The sequence below is a fragment of the Bos javanicus genome, chromosome 22 (genome assembly GCF_032452875.1).
Source record: "Bos javanicus breed banteng chromosome 22, ARS-OSU_banteng_1.0, whole genome shotgun sequence".
NCBI lineage: Eukaryota > Metazoa > Chordata > Mammalia > Artiodactyla > Bovidae > Bos > Bos javanicus.
The window spans coordinates 52887384-52903815 of record NC_083889.1 but is presented as its reverse complement, the minus strand read 5'-3'; positions in this window follow the sequence as shown (position 1 = coordinate 52903815).

The window sequence follows — 16432 nt, the reverse complement described above, 5'->3', positions numbered from 1 at the left end:
TGCTGGCTGAGTACCTGAGCTTTTCTCAAGGGCCAGCCACTGAAGGGTGTTGGCCAGGGGAGTGCCACAACGGACATGGTTCAGGAGGATTACTTTGCACAGAAAGATGGCAGGACAAAGCTGGGCAGGAAAGCCAAGAGCTTCAGCAGATGCCTCTCAAGAGGCAAGAAGGACCACACGAAGTCCTCAGTGCCCTGGCAGCAGCGACTGGGGGGAAAGAGATGGGGAAAGAAGCATGAGTGCCTTTTCTCACAGTACTAGAGGCTTGAAGTCCAAGATCAAAGTGGCAGCATGGTTAGTTTCTGATGACAGCTCTTTGCTCTATTGTAGATGGCCACTTCTCACCATGTCCTCACATGGCATAAGGAGAGAGAAAGGGAGAGAGAGAGGGTGAGAGAGGGAGGGAGAGAACAAGCTCTCAGGTGTCTCTTCTTGTTGTTTAGTAGCTAAGCCATGTCCGACTCTTTGTGACTCTCTGGACTGTGGCCTGCCACGTTCATCTGTCCATGGGATTTCCCAAGCAAGAATACTAAGAGTGGGTTGCCATTTCCTTCTCCAGGAGATCTTCCTGACCCAAGGATCGAACCTGTGTCTCCTGTATTGGCAGGCAGGTTCTTTATCACCGAGCCACCAGGAAAGCCCGGTGTCTCTTCTTACAAGGACACTAATCCCACCATGAGGGCCCCACCTGCATGACCTTATCTAAACCTAATAACCCCCCAAAGGTCTCATTTCTAAATACCTGTCTTTAGGAAGGGTTAGGGCTTCAGGATATGAATTTGGGAAGGGGTAGGATTTCGGGGATAGGGAGGACACTGCAGTCCATAGCAGAATGGGATGCTTTCAATCTGTGTATGAAGTCCTGGACACAGCCCATTTATCAAACGGATCAGGATCAAACAGCAAAAACTTTGATAACTGAACTACAGCATGGAACAGCATAGGTTTCAAATTGACCTCTGGGTAGCACACAAGCAACAGACCACAAAAGCACTGCAAAGGCTTTGAAAAATAATTGATATTTAAAACATAGCCCACAAATGTGGGCCAGGACACGCATTCTTAACATAAATAGATTGACTGCCTATTAAAATAGTATATGAAAAACAGAGTCTCCTAACCTTGTACTCAAAATGTCCAGGATATAGTCCAAAATTACTCATACCAAGAGCCAAGAAAATCTCAACTCAAATGGGAAAAGATAATCAACAGACACTTAGTACTGAGATGACATAGAGGTTGAAATTATCTGACAAGGATTTTAAAACAGTTACATAAACACTTCAACAAGCAATTACAAGAACTCTTTAGGCAAATGGAAAAAGTAAAAAAATATCAGCAAAGGAACAATAGATATGTAGACAAACCAAACGGAACTTTTAGAAATGAAAGCTTTCACAACCAAGGCAAACAAACAAACAACAAAAATAACACTGGATGAGCTCAAGGGTAGAAAGGAAAATACAGAGAAAAGGATCAGTGACGTTTCAGATAGTTGATAAAATTATTTAATTTGAATAAGAAAGAGAAAACAGTTTTATTTTATTATTATTATTATTATTATTTTGGCAGTGCCACATGGCTTGTGGGATCTTCATTCCTCAACCAGGGATTGAACCCACTCCCCCTGCCTTAACCATTGGATTACCAGGGAAGTCCTGAATACAGTTTTCTCAAAAAAAAAAAAAAAAGTGGCAGAGTGTCAGGACCTATGGGACAATAGCAAAAGATGTAAAATTTGTGTCACCAGAGTCCCAAGAGGAGAGGATGCCCACTTTCACCACTTGTATTCAACATAATACTAGACATCTAGTGAGAGCAACTAGCCAAGAAAAAGAAAATAAAAGGTTTATCTCTGTTCTTATATGACATGATCTTATATCAAGATAACCCTAAAGATTACACACAAATACAAAATAGACTGTCAGAACTAACAATAAGTGAATTCAGAAAAGCTGAAGAATATAAAATATACTCAAAAATCAGTTATATTTCTAATATACCAAAAATGAACTATGTGAAAAAGATTATGAAAACAATTCCACTTGTTTTAATAGCATCAAAAAGAATAATATACTTAGGAATTAAATGAACTAAAGAGGCAAAAAGTTTTGTACACTTAAAAGTACAAAATATTGCTGAAAGAAATTTAAAAGATACAAATAAATGAAAAGACATCTCATGCTTATGGACTGGAAAAATTAATATAGTTAAGATGTCAGTATTATCCAAAGCAATCTATAGATTCAATGCAATCTCATCAAAATCTCAATGGTGATTTTTACAGTAATAGAAAAAAATCTGCCGTAAAATTCAAAATTCAACAAACTCCAAATAACCAAAAACAATCCTGAAAAAGCAGAAAGTTGGAGGTCTCATACTTGCTGATTTCAAAACTTTCTACAAAGCTAAAGTAATCAAAACAATGTGGTACTGGCATAAAGACAGACACACAGGCCAATGTAATAACACAGAGAGCCAAAAAATAAACTCTTGCACATGTGGTCGGATGCTTTTCAACAAGGGTGGCAAAACCATTCAATAGGGAAAGGATAGTCGTTTCAGCAAATGGTGCTGGGAAAACTGAATATCAAAATGGAAAAGAATGAAGTTGGACGCTCATTATACCATTTACAAAAATAAACTCATAATGGATCAAAGACCTAAATATAAGGGCTAAAACTATAAAACTCTTAGAAGAAAGCATAGGGGTAACTTTATGACATTGAATTTGATAATAATTTCTGAGTTGGACTTGGATATGATGACAAAAGAAAAAACAGATCAATTGGGCTACATCAAAATTAAAAACGTCTGTACATAAAAGGACACAATCAATAGAGTGAAAAGGCAACCCATGGAATGGGTGAAAATATATACAAATCATATATCTGATAAAGGTTTCACAGCCAGAACATATGAAGAACTAGAACTCAACAACAAAACACAAACTACCTAATTCAAAAATGGGGAATGTAGTTGAGTAGCTATATTTAAGTGGATATTCAACAGAAATCTCCAAAGAAAATATGCAAGTGGCCAGTGAGCCCATGAAAATATGCTCAACATCCTTAAATCATTAGGGAGACACAAATCAAAATTACAATGAGATACCACCTCACATCCATAAGACGGCTACTATCCAACAAACAGAAAATAAGTATTGGGGAGGATGTGGAGAAATTGAAATCCTGTCTGTTAGTGGGAATGTAAAAATAGCACAATTGTGGAAAACAGTGTATCAGTTCCTCAAAAAATTAAATGAAGAATTATCACATGGGCCAGCAATTCTACTGCATATATACTCAAAAGAATTGAAAGCAGGATCTTAAGGTGGTGTTTATACACTTATGTCCATAGCAGCATTATCCACAGTAGCCAAAAGGTAGAAGCAACCCAAGTATCCATCAACGAACGAATGGATAAGCAAAACATGGCATAGCCATACAATGGAACACTCTGGAGCTTTAAATAGGAAGGAAGGTCCGACACATGGTACAACACGGATGAGCCCTGAGGACATTGGGCTAAGTGGAATAAGCTAGTCACGAAGGAACAAACACTGTATCCCTCCAGGCTTGCATGGAATGGGGAAGGAGCAATTTCCTCAAATAAAAAGCGGAAAGTGTACTGAGCAGAAAATAATTTGTCCCCATAAATCCAAGGGGACCACGACCAAATGGCAAACACCCACAGGACCTCAACACATCTGTGGTCACATTCCCACCCTTAGCTGTTCTGAGCAGCATCTGCTCAGAGCTAAACTCAGAGAAGTTTCTTTCTGGCTTTCCTTTCCAAATCTGTGGTTCCCACAGCAGCCAGTCTTATACCGCAGAGCCCTGTCCTGACTTGGGTTCAGAAAAGAGCATGGTGCAGACCCAGCAGACATTTCCCCAGGGTGAGGTGGGGTGGATCAAGGAAGAATCCATTTCCTTCTGAGCATCTGAATGAATACCATGGAAATCTGAGAGCTCCAGGGGCCACCATGGCCTCAGACTGTAAAGAGGAGAAGTCTAGCTGCTTGGAAATAAGAGAGAAGCAGATGCCTGGAGAAAAACATATGGGTGAAAAAAGTGTCCTCCAGGGTTCTCAGCAGCCTTCCATTCCCAGTTCTCATCTTTCCCAGGGTCTGACTGCTTACCCAACTTGGGCTCCATGAGGTACTGATGCATCTGTATAATAAATTCCCTTTTCAAAGCTGCCTACACATTTCCCTTATTCACAAAGTTACAAACAATATGGATTAAAGGAGATTTCAGGACTTCCCTGGTGGTCCAGTGATTAAGAATCCACCTGCCAATGCAGGGGACACAGTTTCTATCCCCAGTCTGGGAGGATCCCACATGCCGCGGAGCAGCTAAACCTATGTGCCACAACTACTGGGCCTGTTCTAGAGCCCGTGCCCCACAACAAGGGAAGCCACTGCAAGAGGCCTGAGCACCACAACAAAGAGAAGCCGCCGTTCGCCAGAACTAGAGAAACCCAAGCCCAGCAGCGAAAACCCAGTGCAGTCAAAAAATAAGTATATATATATTTAAAGGAGATTTCAAAGTCTGGGTCAGGGAACGGGGCTGTTCTGTAGAGACCGGGCCTCCCACATCACCCGTGAAGTCTGCTGGGACCTGAGGCCCCAGATGCGACAGTGCTCTAGAATGCCAAGTTACGCCTCTATAGGGGAAAGAGGCAGTCTCAGAAGTTTGGTGCTAGGTTGCTTACTGGGAGAACACCCAGAGTCCACTCAACTCATGGGCTAAATTCTGCAAACAAACCTCTCCCAGTTCTATCTCAAGGGCAGCCTAAATACCGTCGGTTCTCCAGAGCAGTCCCGATTTTTAATGTGTTGCCAATATCTGCTCCTGTGTCACCATTTTTGGTGAAGAAATGTGGTCACCATAAATATACTCCAACAGGATTCCAAGGATTTTTCAAAGACATCTCTCATAGATTGTCTCGGCTCAGCAAGTAAGTACTATGTGTACACTGGATAAAGGAATTAGTGATCAGAAGCTACTGGACAGGGCAGCATGCATTCCACAGGGCCCAGGGAGCTGGTGCTGTTTGTTCTGAAGCCACAAAGCACCTGATCATCTGTGTCGGGCTAACTTTCTGTACAACATATTAAACGTACAGAAAGAGAATTCTACTGTGCATAATTCTAGCTAGATGACCTTATTTATGAGCTTCAGTTTCCTCACCTTTAAAATAATAGTTAAAAATTACTTTCTTCATAAGTAAAGCACAGTGCCTGACATATTGTAAGTGATGGTAGGCAAATGGTGCAAATGGAGGTGTAAAGCAACTGAACAGATTGCTAAACTTCCAAGAATGGTAATTTCTACAGTTACAAATAGGCTTCAGGTGAGTGCTCTTAAAGGCTGTTCCCACATTTAAATGCTCAAGATCAAAGTATTCTTTCTTCTAAGATTTTCCCAGAAAGTTTCTCCTCTCCCACTCCCATATTCCACCACCCCCAATCGCATTATCTCCATAAATAGTGCCCCAGTCCCCTGTTACTCAGATTAAAATCTAGTCACCCTGGCTCTTCTCTCTCTCTTAAGTCTTCCATCTAAACCACTCACAAATCCTGCCAGTTCTACCTTCAAAATTCACAAGGTTCTTAAGTTCATAAGGTTTAGAATGAGACCACTACACCCTAGTTCAAAGATGACAGTAACTTTAACACAATTAAAAGTTATCATCTTTATACTACATAATTTATAAGAGGAGGTCAGAGCCACCCACTCCCCCCAAGGACACCTTCTTTGGGAAGTGCTGTTCCCTTCCCATGAGTGATGGTTCACTTAGGATGGGTGCAAGGGAGTAGGGTTGGTGAGCTGTAGGTCCCTCAAGGAGCTTGATGGAAGTGGTACTTTTTAAATAGAGTGTGAAACAGAGAGAGAATTATATTTCCAGGCCACTGCTCAGATATTCAGGAGCACTACCTCCTCAAGACACTTTTTAGGTATCTGTAAAAATGGATATCCTAGGACCTTCTGTTTCAGTGTCTACCTGGTCTCCTAAGTGGGGGATAGAGACTTGGCAGAAGTCTTGGCTAGGTCCATGCTGGTCTCCAGCACAAGGCATCAGAGAGAATGATGAATTCACAGTCAAGGTGGTGATGAATGGGAAGAAAAGGTCTTGGACTTGGAGATCCCATTTCTATGGGGATAGGTTTTATGGGTGTGCTGGCAGGTGGAACAGTTTGTGAATGTCACATCTCTGAGAATTAAAAAGGGATGTCTCTCTTTGGAAATACACGAGCATTGCTGACTGGGTGGGGCTCTAACCTATTCCCAGGCTGAACATGTCCCGAAGAGATTTTTATTGATTGGTATGTTTTAGTTTAGTTTTTTGTGAAGCATGTGAATACAAGTAGAATGAAATTCTTCTTTTAGGACTGATCATAAAATCAACTTGTCATGTTGCTGTGGATGTGACTTATCATTTTTGAAGTTCCACTGGAATTCTCTTCTAGGAAAAAACATGTTTATGGAATCTTGTATAGTGCTTGAAAATAATACCTGTATGACATAGGATTAGTTTGTTTGAGGTCAAGAAAGAGACTTAAGGGATGAATCAGGCCCTGAAGCTCAGCTCCCAGGCCATTCTGTCCCTCTGGCTTGTGCACTCTCAGAGATTTGAACAGTCCTGGATGTTGCTCTTTGGAAATGAGAAGACACTGCTTCCTTTTCCCTAATCTGTGGAAAGGTCACCAGGATAATGCATCTACCAGGTTGAAGACCAGCTTTGGGAGAACTTGAGAAACGCAGTGGGAGAAGACCAGGAAAGGAAGATTCCAGCTACATGGTCTGGCTGCAGGGAAAGGGTAAGATAAGTTGGGGCCAGGAAGACCCAGGGCCCACCTCAGGGGGCTCTGAGGCTGAATGTGAAAGCAGAAACCTTGGCTGCCTTGGCATCCAGTACAGCCCTAGGGTCTGGAACAACACTTATAATAGGTTATGAGACATACAACTTACCTGCTGGGTGAATGAATGGAGCGTTCACACAAGCACATTGCTCTATGAGAAACTCCTCAACAACACCCCATTCACAGTAGGGCCAGGGAGGCTGAACAGTTGTCACCTCGGGCCTATTTCCTCCCCCTTTCAGCAGAGAACTCACTCAGCTTGTCTGAATTAGTTCACATAAAACAGGCTGAAGTCAGTGGCTAAGCTTCAGAGGCTTCTCCTTTTGACAAGGGCACTTCCTGACCAGGAAGATTTCATTATTTTATAACTGTTCAACTGGTTCCATTCGGCCTAAAAAATGAAGGGCATTACAGTGGCGTGGTGCTTCTAGAACTTTTTTTTCTTTTTTTTTCTTTTTCTTCTTTTTTTTTTTCTCCTTTTTTTTTCCTAGAACTTTTTCATATGGGTCCAATCCAGTTGTGCCAGGCCTGGGCCTACCTCTGGGTGCGCCCTGTGGCTTCTTGGCTGGTACTTTCTTCCTATTAAAGATAATTGTATATATAAGCCCTGAGTGGCTTTAGCGATGGGTGATCCCTGTTCCTTGTTCATGACAGTGGCCCAATTCATATCCTTCTACCCCCAGAAGGCTGCCTTGGAGGACAGCTCTAGAATCTAGTGAGGACTTGGTACAAGAGGGAAGGGTAAAAAGAAGGCAGAGAACAAACCAAAGGAAGTAAAATCCATGAACGAGAGATAGTACAGTTTTTTGGAAAGAATCCTGCAAAGCGTTTAGAAAAATTGATTCCTGATCTGATACATCTCACTGACAGGCCAGCCAAATGTATTTTGTTGGACTCGTACAGCAGGTAATTAAGCTGACTGAACAAGACCTCAAGTTGCAGGATGAAACCCTCTGACAGTATTGATTCAACCTCATCCCCCAGGGTTCAGGACCCATCAGCCGAACAAATCCCATCAACCCTGATGATGTGTACTTTAGAAAGCCAAGGGGCTTTCTCCTCAAGCCTCTACGCTGACCTTTCCTCTTGGCCCAAGGCATTTATCCAGGTACACAGAGTGTATTAGGATTACGGGCTCCACTTTCTCCTGCAAGTAGGAAGCCTAGGGAGGTTCTATCATCTGTAACAGACCCAGCCCGCGAGCTGAGGCCGCCCTGAATGCCTTCCAGAGCTGAGGTGGTGGCAATGATCAAGTGGCATTGATCACTTCAGCTGAAATCAAGGACAAGTTTTCACATCACCTTTCCTAACTGGATGATTCCCATTGGAGGGAAAAGTGCCCTCAGGGTCCACATACATAGTGAGTCTGAGCAAACAATGGTAACCTTATTTTGAAGAGATCTCAGCAATTGTCAGGGGCTTCCCAGGTGGCACGACTGGTAAAGGCCCTGCCTGCCAATGCAAGAGACTTAAGAGGCATGGGTTTGAACCCTGGGTCGGGAAGATCCTCTAGAGGAAGGCATGGCAACCCACTCCAGTATTCTTGCCTGGAGAATCCCATGGACAGGGGAGACAGTTCATAGCATCACAACAAGTTGATACAATTGAAACAACTCAGCATGCACACACACACAGCAGTTGTCAGGGCTAAAGGAGCCGCCAGTGGTTAAGCACTCAAAGGTCTCTTATGACAACCCCAAGGTACCAGTCACCTGTGGGCCTGACACGATGGAGACAGGTGTCTATATCCAACAGAGCCATGAGCCATGAAACAGAGCCCAGAGCCCTAAGTCCTTCCCTTCTCTGAGTTTCCCCAGCATACTTGAAGAGACATGTATGGCCTTTGATTTCTCTGGGGGAAATAAAGATCTCTGGCCTCTGCCCCAAGAATCTTACTCCATAAAGGAGCTGCATTGAGGACATAGGGGGATGGGAGAATCAGTATCATGTCTCATTGATTTACTCCTGGCTTGATGGTTTCCTATGGTGGCGATCTTGGTGCTTCATTATTTATGTAGACTTTAATTCTATCCTGTGCTTTCTGATTGATTCTTGGATGAAAGACTCAAGTAACATACACTGATAGTCAAGTGCATAATTTATACAAATTTTAGGTATATAATATGTAAGAGGCACAGAAGACCTGAAGCAGTGTAGGTAGACAAACATGAAATAAATTAACAAAATGAGCCTGTCTTAGTATGTCAGGTTACAATAGATAACACTAAAAACTGGAATAACTGTGCGTGATTTTTCCCCCCTCTTTGGTCACACCACATGGCATGAGGGATCTTAGTTCCCTGACCAGGGATCGAACTTGTACCCCCTGCACTGGAAGCACAGAGTCTTAACCACTGGACCTCTAGGGAAGTCTTCTGTGCAGACTTTAAAGGAATTTTGTGTTATTTTAACTTAGTGCTTAAATTTGGGGCTCTGGAATGAATTAACAATTTTCTACTGAAATTAAACTTAATTATGTTTTGTAACTTAGGAGAATTTGCCCCAGATGAGGCTTTTTTTCTTTCCTCTTCTGATCTTTATGTTATAAGCATTTTCAGATTTAAAGTATAATGAATATGCATACATATGTGATCAAAATTTAACAACTGCTGACATTTTGCCATGTTTGCTTTACCTATAACTGTTCTGCAAATGTTTTTGAAAATAAATTACAGACACACTGACATTTCACTCCTTAGGTTTCTCTGAAATTTTCTCTGAAAATATGACATTTTCCCACATAACTTGTATAAAACTATCACACCTAACAAAACCAATAGTCATTCCTTAAGCTTATCTAATACTCAGTAAAAATCATATTTCTCGAGAATAAATTATTCAACCTACAGTTGGAGAAACATTGTAATCCGGGAAGGAACCTGAAGATATTATATTTATATATCTAAGACTCTATAATAGTTTCCCTGTGGAAAGAACCAAAATAGCTCCCTTACATAAGGGAAAAAAGTGACAGAAATTTTCATTTTGTTCAAAAAAGTTTTAGACAGCATCAACAGAAACTTGTAAATTTCATTGCTATTGTCTGAGTGTGCATCAAGGTGAATAGGACGTTCAAAGTTCCCAAAGGGGACTCTTTTCCTTGGGCATCAGTAGGAGTCCCTGAACTGGAGACACAGCACATCTTTCCTCTCCTCTTTAGATACACACCAATGTGTGAGGTACACTGATCATCAGTTCTCAAACTCTCAAGACCACTGCCTCCCAAAGAAAGTGACCTTCCTGGATTCTCAAAACCCACTAAGGATGGCTCTGGCCAGCACCGCTCTGTGCTATTCTGTTCTCACAGCTGTGCTCCTCGGGGTGTCTGTGAAGCACTGAGACACTGGATCATCAAGGCCAGAAACTGACTCTCAGCTACATCCCACTTACCTTCCTCCTCCTGGGTTTCCTCTGTTCTTACTCTCCATCAGCCCTCCCAACACGGGCACCTGCATAGCTCAGCAAGTGACATTTACATTTGTGTTTACTGTGGTTATTTCTACTGTTTAGGCTAAAATCATGACTGTGGTTTTGGCTTAAAAATAAAGGCAGAAGGATAAGACAGTGGTTTATATCAGGAGCACTGACTCTGTCCCTCCCATCATGCCTTGATCCAAGTCAGAATCTAGAGTCAGGTTGGGACTCTCTCGTTTTTTCACTGAAATGAACACACACTCTGAGTCTACACACATCATCGCTGGATGCACTAAGGGCTCCGTCACTGCCTTCTACTGTGTCCTGGAATGCATGGGATCCTTGGCCCTGGGAAGCACTGCTGTGGATTCCCCAGTCAGGAACCTACCTGACACCCTCGGTGAAGCCAAGTTCAGGCATGCTGGTGTCCTGCAGTGTCTGGGTCACCTCCTTCCCTGTCACAGCACCATGGTGACCATGCAGACCTTTTTCTTCTCAGCCTCCAGTGCAGGACTACCAGGCTGCATCTTTGCCACCCGAGTGCTACATCAATATTCTGCTGAGTACTGATAAGAAAACCTTGCAGGGTTTATTTTAGGGTCTATTTAAGGAGTAAAACAGGCCCTGGAGTCAACAAACATTTCAAAGATTCATCTTATGGTTCTCAAATAAGATGTCTGATAGGTAGCAGACACATGAAAAAATCACCATTTTTATAGAGATAGTGATTTCAAACCGAATTTATAATTTCACCTCTTTCTCAGTTAGCAGAGGTTTTTCTCCTGTGCTCTCTAGTATACCAGGGGCACAGCTATGCTCAGTCAACAGTTCTTGAAACTTCAAAGTTACTTTGGATATTCCACTCTACAAAATTAAATCTATTATCCCTATTATCTATTTACAGGTACAAAAACTTCATTTTACCCTTCAGTTCTTGACTGAATTTTCTAGCCAAGACACTGATAGTTGGTACAATCTACCAGGTGGTCTACTATTAATATTTTAATTAAATTAAAATATTTTGGTCTCAATTTATTTTGGTCCCAAAAAACCTTTAGGCAGCATCAATAGAAGTTAATGCTCATTCCTAAATAAAATGGCTTTTCACATACTAATATGGGGACTTTTTCCCCTATTTCTTCTTCTAATATATTTAGAGTTTTATTTTTACCTTTTAACTATTCAGTTTATCTGGTGTTTGTTTTTGTGGTTTGTGAAGGAAGCTACACCATCCCTTTTTTTTAAGAGAGAGAACTGGAGGGTATGTGGTTTGCTATCTGTCCTGAGTGAGTCAGGTCTACTGAACATTAGTGACTAAAGTGAAAGACTGAAGAGATTTTGGGGTCCAAAGCCCCAACTTTGGAGAGGCCCTAAATGATGACAGGGCTGTTTATAAGCTGAAGATGTCATAAGCAAGGAGGGAACAGAATCGTAGTTTCCTGGGAGCCTGGGAATCCTGTGGGATCTGGGCCACCCAGGGGTCAGTTACAGGACAACAAGATTAGAGAGACACAGAAGTGCATCAGATGGAAGAAATTCCTGCAATTCAGAGCCAGTCAGCATAAGAGATAGAGACGGGAGAGGCGGAGTCTGCCCTGAGCTCACACTGCCCACCATCTGGAGGGACAGGAACATTCAGGATGTGAGGGAGTTGGAGGGAGTCTCTGCATTACCCCAGGGTGGGGAGGATGAAACCTCAAGTTACAGTAACAGAGAATTACAGAAGCAGTGTGTGTGCTTTCTATTGCCATGAGAGCAAATGATCATAAATTTGGTGGCTTTAAAACAACACAAATGCACTCTCTTTCATTTCTGTAGGTAAGAAGTCTGACACGGCTTTCCCTGGGCTGTGTTCCTTCCTGGAAGCTCCAGGACAGAATCCATTTCTTTGCCTTTTCCAGCTTCTAGAGGCTCTTACACTCTTGTGCATCTCCCGGGTCATTCCTCCGTGGTCGTTATCTCCTTTTGATACTCTCCCATCTCCCTCTTCAACTTTTAAGGACCCTTGTGATTAGATTGGACCCACCCAGAAAATCCAGGACCAGCTTCCCTTCACAAGGTCCTCAACTTAATCACATCGACAAAAGCATGTGACAGATTCACAGCTTCAGGGATTAGGTAACAGACATCTTCCGAGGACAATTTCTCTGTCTACCACACATTGAAAAGGAAGAAGAAGAAAAAAAAAAAAAGAATCCTCAAACTTCTATCCATCATACAGTGGAGAAGTTGTGTTTCTGAGGCAGAAGCCATCAGTGTATGTGGGATCTGTAACTCCAGTCAGAAGGCTGCCTTAACAGGGAAAGTAGCCACACTCCACGAGGCCATGGCCCCACCTCTTCCTGATCAGATCTCTGACGGCTCCTCTCCAGGCAAGGCCAGGGCTCCAGCCTGTCCTTTTTAGGGTACAAAAATGCAGCTTCCACCAACACCAACCCTTCCATGTCCTTGAAACTAATCTGTGTTGTTTCCTGTGAAGGACAGTTCACACAGCCAGGAAACAGAGGTTTTAGGATGAGAACCACTTCTTACTGGGAGGGATGACGCTGTTGGGGAAAGGCCATGGTTAGGACAGTGACATGGGGGCAACTGCCCAATAGAAGCCCTCCAGGCTCCCCGGCCCAGTCACATGGTGGCACTAGAGAAGTTTAGAAGACAAGGGTGGATGAGGAAGGAGCTCACTGCACATCAACGGAAGAGCTGTGGACGCAGAAGTGCTTAGAGAAAGCAACCCGCAGGCTGCACAGGCTGCCTCCCGCTCAGGCCGGTTTGTCCTAAGAGACTTTCTGATGACGAGTGTGGGGGACTGAGAATTACACAGCCTGGAGCCTGGGGCAGTAGGAAGCTGACACTCCGCGAAGAGGACGCCTGGCGTTTTGATTGGCAGTTGCCTGACAGTTGTGGCTCAGCCTATCCCATTTGAGGCCCGTTACTGGCTTGACACTGGGCATTGGTGAACAGTGAGAGACTAGCTCCCCTTGCGTGGTTCTTCCCTGGCATGTCTGTCATGGAATAACATGAGCCCTGCCCAGCAAGCCCCTATTATTAAATGAAAACAGTACGTCCAAGAAAGGAGTAAACCAGCTATCAACGGACTCTCCCACCTGCGTGGAAGTGTGGCCTTGCGATGTGGGGTCTTCAGTATACCACTGTCCTGGAGGATGCCTGGGAAAGAGCTAAAGCATGTAGGGGGAAAACGAAAAAACAAAAAAACTCTGCCCATGAACAGAGATGCAGACTGGAGCTTGTCCTGTAAGACACCCCCTGAACACACCTTGTTATATGTTCAGCAACTTGCAGCCAGTAGCCAACAGCCGTCAGTTGTGGCACCTGACCACTGAACAACCTGGATACAGTCCCAACCCCTTAGGGACAAACTGTGGCAGCAGACTGCTCAGGATTCACACGCTCTGTTCACAACCCACGGAAAAGGACCCTTTGGCAATGAACATCATGGAACCAATGATCAGTTCTGCGTCACACAGGTAAAGACCGCAGCCACCCGCACATACCATCGCCCAGACTCGAGACCCCTCACCCTTGCCCCAGGGGTACCACTGGGTGTCAACTACCGTGATCCCCTTTCTGGGTACCACACAACAATTCCCACTTGCAGAACAGACGCAGGACGTGCCATTTGACAACTCCTAAACGTGCTGCTGCATATCTGAACTCCCTGAACACATCCAGTCCGACAGTGATCCTCCCTCGTGGTCACGAGTGCCAACATCTGGCATTAATGTGGTATTTCATGCCCAGTATCACCCACAGACAATAGAAGCCATGAAAAGATGAAGTGGACTCTTTTTTAAAAACGGGGGACATCATAAGTGGACCCTAATTGTGGCAATTTTCCAGAAACGTACCACCATTTAAGTACACTATTTAATTAGGATGGAGGATGAGAAAAGGCCCACCCTGCCTGCAAGAGACCCCAGCCACACAATGAGACTTCTCCCACCTCCATTTTCCCCTCCTGTGCCCACCTTCAGGAACCCAGACCACAGGGTCTGTGGGAGGCCGAGCAGAGCTGGGGACCAGGCAGTTTGGGGACATAATGAGCATAAGCATAAGGTGATAACTCCTAGGGTGGTCCTGCCAGCATGGCCAGCATGATCTGAGATGCCATGTATAATCTCCTAGGGATGAATCCATCTGGAGTAAGAAACGGCGAGGATTTTTTAAAGGGTTAAAACTCCCGTGCTTCAGGGACAGGTCATACAGATACTGACCATGGGGCCATGAAAGGACAGCTGTTCTGCTGGTGGGAGGAGACCTCGGACGCTCTGGAGGTCAAAGATGTTGCAGGGAGGGGGGAGGGGGTACGGCATTTAGTGACTTGGCTGTCACCTGCAGGACCCCTGGCCCAGCCCGTCATCTCAGAATGCCTTGACAACCTCATCCCAGACCATTGTCATGCCTTCCGATCTGAGTCCTGGACACCCCCTCTTGGGACACTCTGAACTGAGGACTGACTGGGAAGGCAGAATGGCTTCCACCAAATGACAAAACGGTATTTCCTAGATGCTGATATGAACTCCCTTAGCTTCACCTTATTACGGCTGGTGCCCTGTGGTTACTCTCTACTGTCAAAACAAAAACAAACCCCTCTTGTGTGCCTCTTGCAGAACTGAACTGGTTGCTGGCTCTGTCACCGCCAGCCCCCACCTGGTCCTGCTGGTGGGACCACCTCCCACTCTCCTGGTTTCTTACCCACCCACCTTGGACCTGAGCCGGGGAGGCCTCCGCCAGGGGCACTTACTCAGAACTCAGGTCCAGCTCCCCCTTCTCTGTACGCAGCAAGCAGAGGAAGCAATGTCCCTGGTGAACTGGGGGAAGCAGGCACCCGCCTGTCACACACCAGTAACATGATGGAGCAGGGGGAGGGGGCACTAGAGAGGGCTGGGGAGCAGGGAGACTTTTGCCTTGGGACACGGGGCTTCATGGGATCGGGGCCTGTGAATATGGCACAGACTGGGACCCAGTGGGACCAGAGGAGGACATTTCTAGGGGAGAGAACAGGGGCAGGAGCTGGAGAGCAGGGAGGGCAGCAGACAGGTTTGACTGTCGAAGGGAAGTAGTCAAGGGTGGGGCGGGGGGCAGGGGGAAGCAGGGTTTGAGAGCTTGCATGAGAGACTGCCTGCAGGGCCAGGGCAAAGGTGGGTCTGCAGAGTCAGGGCTGCAGTGAAAAGTGGGGGGTTGGGTTGTGTGACTCGGACACATCTGCTCACTGAGAGGCCATTTACTAACTCTCAAGTGTCTCTGTCTTTCTCATCCCCAAGTCCAGGCCCTTGAAGGCCAGTGTGGCCCTTTGGAGACTGTCAGAACCCCATCAGTGGGAAGCATCTCCCCTGGCCTCTCTCCTCTCCAGCCCTGGAGAGTCTTGATTGAGACAGACTGTGAAGAATTCTACCACTTCCTAGCGATTGTTGCTGAAAGCAGAATCCTCATTCTGGAGAGGAGATGGGGACCAGAAAGACGGGGGCAGAGGCTGCTTTTCACATCAACTGGATCACTCGAGGTGCTAGAGTCTCTGGTTTCCAACCAGACTCAGAGTGGACACCAGTGCTCTTACCGCAGCCAAAGGGCTCCAGCAGCGGCTGGGAGACACCATCACCGAGGGTGGACACGCCTGCCCACAGGCCATCTCCATCAACCTCCCCAGGGGACTTACACGGCAGGTGGTCACCTGGCTCCAGGCGTCTTGTCTGTAAATGAAGCACTGACCTTAGCCTTCAATCTGCTGTCTAATCTGAAGGCCCCTTCTGGCTCTGCAGTTGTGCGGAAAGGGTCTGACAGCAGAGCTGCCCCGGGAATCTCCCGAAGCCCTGTCAGGAGGCCCCAATTCAGTAGGTGTGGGCGAGGCCCAGCCAGAGGATGGGTGAAAGGGCCCTGGTGAATCTGAACTGTGGTGAGTGGGCACCGATGCTGACAAAGCCAGGGAGTGTGCGGGGAGTGAGGCTGCAGCATCGCACCACCTCAGGGCTGCCCTCAGGCAAGGCTGCTGTCACTCGTTAAAGGACAAGAACCAGCTGACAACTGCTGGAGAGCTACCACAGTCCTGGGGGAGGGGCGTGCCCACGGCATCCTGGGGATCCCTATTCTTCACCAGTTCAATCCTCTTCCAGGGACCTCTGTGAGGACACCACG